General features: G+C 44.7%; 1 pseudogene; it reads left to right on the top strand.

Annotated features, from left to right (window-relative positions):
• Nucleotides 1–445: 445 nt before the first annotated feature.
• LOC124683842 lies at nt 446–4,411 on the top strand (annotated as a pseudogene).
• The last annotated feature ends 1,455 nt before the right edge of the window (nt 4,412–5,866 follow it).

The raw sequence follows: 5,866 nt of genomic DNA, 5'->3' as shown, positions 1-5,866 counted from the left end.
TCCTTCCACGCCGACCTGGCCAATGGGGCGTCCCTTCTGGCACCGTTGGACCAACCACACCACGCCACGTCACTCCTCTGACGCGCGCTCTGCCTTTCCACCGTTGCGCCCAACTGCTATAACCCGCGCCTCCTCTCTCTCCCCGCGATTCTACGAGACTGTCCGACCACCTCGCCGGCGAACAGAACCGGAGCGCACCATGGTATCCGCGCGGAAGGGCCGCGGCGCTGGCGGCGGCGGAGGCGTAGTCCGCAGCCGCCTCCGCATCGACGGCGGCGGAAGCGGCAGCGGCAGCTTGGCCTCGCGCGTGGCCGTGCTCGCCTTCTGCGTCGTCGGGATCTGGTCGGCCTACATCACCCAGGGCGTCCTCCAGGAAACGCTGTAAGCGCCATGCCCCCAGCCCTCTCGCTCCGGTTCCCCAATGGTGTTCCCAACAGAGAGGAATATGGCTCACTTCACCGGATTTTCTTGCTCAGATCGACGAAGCGATTCGGGCCGGAGGCGCGGCGCTTCGACCACCTCGCCTTCCTCAACTTCGCGCAGAACGTGGTCTGCTTCGTCTGGTCCTTCATAAGTGAGCGCCCTCCCTTCACCGGATGTTGCATTTCATATTTTTGGTCGGTGATTGCGCGTGAGGGGTTCGTGACTTTGGTTGATTCCTGCAGTGATTAAGCTGTGGTCGGGTGGGAGCAGCCCTGCCGGGCGGGCGCCGCTTTCCAAGTACTGGGGCGTCAGCATCACCAACACCATCGGCCCCACCATGGGGATCGAGGCGCTCAAGTACATCAGCTACCCGGCTCAGGTCCGGATCCAGCTTCTTTTGCCGCTTCCGCTTTTCCTTTGATCCAGATTTTGTGCATTGATTGTGTTTGCAATTAGGTGTTGATTGAGTTAATCGGTAATATAGTAAATGGACATTTTGGAGTACAATGTTCTAATATTGGAGTTACATGCTTATCTGTGCTAAGGGATTGGCTAGAATTCATTAGGAAGCAGTATGGGCTTAGAGCAACTCCAACCAAAACGGGATACATAATAAGTAGTTACATTCTTACGGAATTTATGCTAGAATTTTGGAGGTGTTTTTATAATCTGATGTTAGGGGTGGACACAAAGCTCAAGGCTCGAGGCTCGGCTCGGGCTCGACAAGGCTCGGCTCGGGCTCGACTTGGCTCGAAGTTTGGACAAGCCAAGCCTAAACCTTCCGATCGAGGCTCGAGGCTCGAGGCTCGACAAGCCCGCTCGATGAAGCTTGCAAGCCGGCTCGAAAGCTCGATGTAATAAAAAGATTCACGGTAGCCTTTGGTAAAATATGTGTCAAATCCCGATTTTAATCAACAATTGAGGATAAATAGATCCATAGCATAGTTTAAGGAGTCTAGCAGGGTACCGATAACCACATTTATATGATGCACTTTACAGAAATAATCAGCAAATACCAGCAAACTTACGAAGAACTTTGCAACATGACTACAAAACAAATCACTAGTCATCTGGAAGAACAAGTAACCACAATCAAATCATCACAGTGCAACATCCTAAAATCTTGCAGGCTATTTGCACCAGTCTACAGGTGATGCATTTGCATAAAAACAAAGTAGTACATATCGTGAACTTGTTCAATTCAATGAGGAAAATAACAGGAGCAGTAACAGATTTGTATGCATGTATTTTCTAATGAAAAATTGACAAGGCGTTCACCACGGACGACAATGATTTGGTGCTGCTCTCCTCTTCCACGCATTCTGCTGCCCGGCAAAGCACCAGCTCAAGCGCCACGGCGGCCATGGTCACCGTGAGCCTGTAATCTAGGAAGATGAATGGCCGCGCCGCCACCATGGACTGGACGGCATCCTGAGGCTTAATGCGAGCACCATCAAGGCTGCCACCACCATGGGTGGAGGAGATGGCCGCGGCGACTGGTGTTGGTGGTCGGCTGGTCGCGTCAGCCGTCGGTGGAGGAGCCTAGGAGGGCCGGCGGGAGGCCTCCACGAGGATCTAATCTGGGAGGAATAATAAATGGTACAGGGAGAGAGCCATGGAAGGCCAGCAGGAGGAGCGATACTGGGAGGGGAAATCGCGTCGCGAGCAGAGACAGGGCCACAGGCAATTTTTTGTGGACGGCTCGTGAGCCGTACGAGCCGAGCCTCGAGCCCACCGAGCCGAGCCTCGAGCCCACTTTTCAGTCTCTCATCTGCAGCAAGCCAAGCCTGAGCTCGGCTCGAAATCCCTCGAGCCTACGCGAGCCGAGCCTCGAGCCAGCTCGGCTCGGCTCGATTCCACCCCTATCTGATGTGGTAAAATTTAGACTCAGCTTTTGTGATTTTGCACTTGGTATTCCCATACATTAGGACCTTCTATTCATTTTAGGAACAGGTGATGCACTCAAGTTTATTGATCCATGGTCCTGACAACAAAGCTGACTGATCACTGGATATCACACTCACTCGTGAAAATACTATGCTCATTCCTATATGCTGCTAGAGTACATGACATCAAACTAATTTGTTGCGCCCGCCTATTAGAAAAGTAGTAACACACCTCCTTCATATCTCCACCTTGCATGAAAATTATATCTTGATGATTTAATTAGATGTCACAGATGTACTTCAAATTTAAAAAAATGGTGTTCTGTTTTTATAATGATGCCAAAAACTACTGAACATCAAGGATGTTAACTTATTTTCTGTTTTTGCTAACAGGTCTTGGCAAAATCTTCTAAGATGATTCCAGGTGAGTTTGCATATGTGTATGCCCACATTACAGTTTGTGTTTAATTATTTACAGAATTTATACATAGGTATACTGCACATAATTGTCATCAAATTTTGATTAGTACTGTCCCAAAATAACATTACACATAAGCTCTCAGTCAAATCTGGAGAAATTGATACATGAACTACTATTCATATGCCTCCTACCTCGTCAGCCTATGCAGAACTGTCCCAAAATGACTAACGATGGACAAACCTCCGTACCTCTTTGGTTCTATTTTTTCTCAAACATGTCTCCAAAGCATGTCATTTGGTTATGAGAATTTTGATTCCATTCTGTCACCATGTACTCGTTTTAGATGTCAAAAGTACGTCCTGCACAACTGAAAAAACCTTATATGCCTTTATATTTACAATCTCAAGCCATGTATAGTTGATGCCATATAGATAAATTTGTTGCTGAGTAATCTGGCTTAAGGATTTTTAGTAACCACAAACTTTGTACTGGCCTTTCTCACTATTGATTAACTTTGTACAGTTATGTTGATGGGGACTCTACTCTATGGTGTTAAGTATACACTTCCAGAGTACTTTTGTACCTTTCTTGTTGCTGGGGGCGTGTCATCCTTTGCATTGTTGAAGGTGAGGAGTTATTCAACTTCATATATTATTTATTAATGGGGGTGTGTCATCCTTTGTTTGTATTTGATGATGCCCACTTTTCTTGCACCATAAAACCTTTGGCTTATTGTTTTGTTCTATAGTATTAATCAAGAAAAGTTAATTGTATGCCATGTTCAGTACAGTTTCTTTATTCTGATGAAATGTGAACTCTGCCCAGCTAAATGTTGTGCATACATCTGGGTACAAAGAGGTGTCAAAATCTAATACTTAACGACACTTCTGAAGTTTTTGTTTATTCTTACTAAACCAGACAAGCTCGAAGACTATTAAGAAGCTTGCTAATCCTAACGCCCCTCTTGGCTACGCACTGTGCTTCCTCAACTTAGCTTTTGATGGTTACACTAATTCGACCCAAGATTTAATAAAGTCCAGGTAAATATATCTGTCATTCCATATCTAAGCAAAACTCCATATGAAAGCAAACCTGTTATTTTTTTCTGAATGGAAAGTAATGTTTTGTTGTTGCAGGTTCCCCAAAACTAACCCTTGGGATATAATGCTTGGAATGAACCTCTGGGGAACCATATACAATACTGTAATTATGTTTGTGGCGCCATTACTGTTCAGTAGTTGGCCATACGCAAACGGTTTTGAGGCGGTGAAATTTTGCCAGGAGAACCCAGAGGTGGCCTGGGACATTCTCATGTTCTGCTTGTGCGGTGCTGTGGGCCAGAATTTCATCTTCCTAACCATCAGCCGATTCGGCTCTCTTACTAACACTACCATCACCACCACCAGGAAGTTCATGAGCATCGTCATCTCATCAGTAATCAGTGGAAACCCACTGTCCTTTGAACAATGGGGAAGTGTTGTTATGGTCTTCTCTGGCCTCTCTTTCCAAATATATCTCAAATGGAAGAGAAAGAAGGGCAGAGAACACAAGGAATGAAACTCTATACTGTAGCTCATTCTGATTTGTAGCCTTGATTGCACACAATTTTTGTTGACATATCCAAGAAATCATTATTGTAGCTGGAGGGAAAAAGTTATATATATACACATTGATTTCTCTACATATTAGTCTGTGCACAACTATAGGCTAAATTTGCTTATTCTGGACTACTGATTTATTTTTCAAATCTTATATGTTTGCAAAGGAAGAGCATTTTGTACATAAGAAGAGATGACAGTGGATAGCGTTTTATTCAACCGTCCCCATCTGGAGACACCAAGTGAAATAGAGCACCCAAACAATACTTTCCAGATACCTAAAACTTATATATCCAGTAAGAATCAACAAAGGATGACACACCCCCATTAATAAATAATATATGAAGTTGAATAAATAATATACTGGGTCCCTTAACTCATGCATTCCTTTCTTCAGACATGCATAACATTGTCCTGACAAAAAGTCACAGGATTAGAATATGTTTACATCAATAGAGTGCAGACTCATGAGGTGAAAATTTTCCATACCATTTTCATCTGGATCCAAAGGATAGCAGAAATAATGTTTTATCTGGCGTATCGCTATGACCTCACCGAAGTACACAATCAGCTGAGCTACGCGCCTACGCTTCTTTATCTTGACAGTAAAGTTGAAGTGATAAAATGCCTCAGAATCAGAATGATGCTTCACATAAAAACAGTGGTGGAGAAGCTCATCAAATACATATTCAAGTTCCTAAGATAAAAGAAGTGTTACTAGTAGTTTTCTATAACTGTTGTAGCAGCAGCTCATCTCATCTCAGGTCCTGGCGGCTGGTGTTTTTTTTTTTTTTTGTCTCCTAGGGTTAGTTCTCCTCTAGCTCCCTCCTTTTATAGGTTAGCACACGCATGGGCTTGGGCTACTTGGGCTAGAAACATGTCTAGTGTTCAACACTTCCCCTCAAGATGGATGGTAGATATCTATCAATCTCATCTTGTCACATGCCAAGTTGCATTCCCTTGTTCCCAGTTTCTTTGTCAAGCAATCAGCAATCTCTGCTTTCGAGAACTGACATGAGTAAGGCTGATGATCCCAGCATCAAGTTTCTCCTTAATGAAGAAGCGATCAATTTTCACATGTTTTGTCCTATCATGTTGGACTGGATTATTTGCAATACTTATGGCTGACTGATTGTCACACCAAGCTCTCAAGGGCCCCTTTCTTAGAAGCTTCAACTCGCCCAAGAGATGCTTCACCCAAAGCATCTCACACACCTCTAGATAAAGCTATGTATTCAGCTTATGCCATTGATCTAGACACAACTTTTTGTTTCTTGCTTCTCCATGACACCAGATTTCCTCCCACAAACACACAATAGCCTGACGTTGATCTTCTATCATCTTGACAACCGGGCTAATCAGAGTCACTATAGCCATCCACCTCAAGGTGTTCACTCTTTGCAAACCACAACCCCTTTCCCAGAGTTCCCTTCAAGTATCTCAAGATTCTGTGCACTATATCAAGATGCCCACTGTAGGGATTCGTTGCATAGAAAACAAAAAATTTCCTACCGCGAGAACGCAATCCAAGCCAAGAT

Source organism: Lolium rigidum, chromosome 1 (assembly GCF_022539505.1).
Source record: "Lolium rigidum isolate FL_2022 chromosome 1, APGP_CSIRO_Lrig_0.1, whole genome shotgun sequence".
NCBI lineage: Eukaryota > Viridiplantae > Streptophyta > Magnoliopsida > Poales > Poaceae > Lolium > Lolium rigidum.
This window is presented reverse-complemented; position numbering and strand designations above follow the sequence as displayed.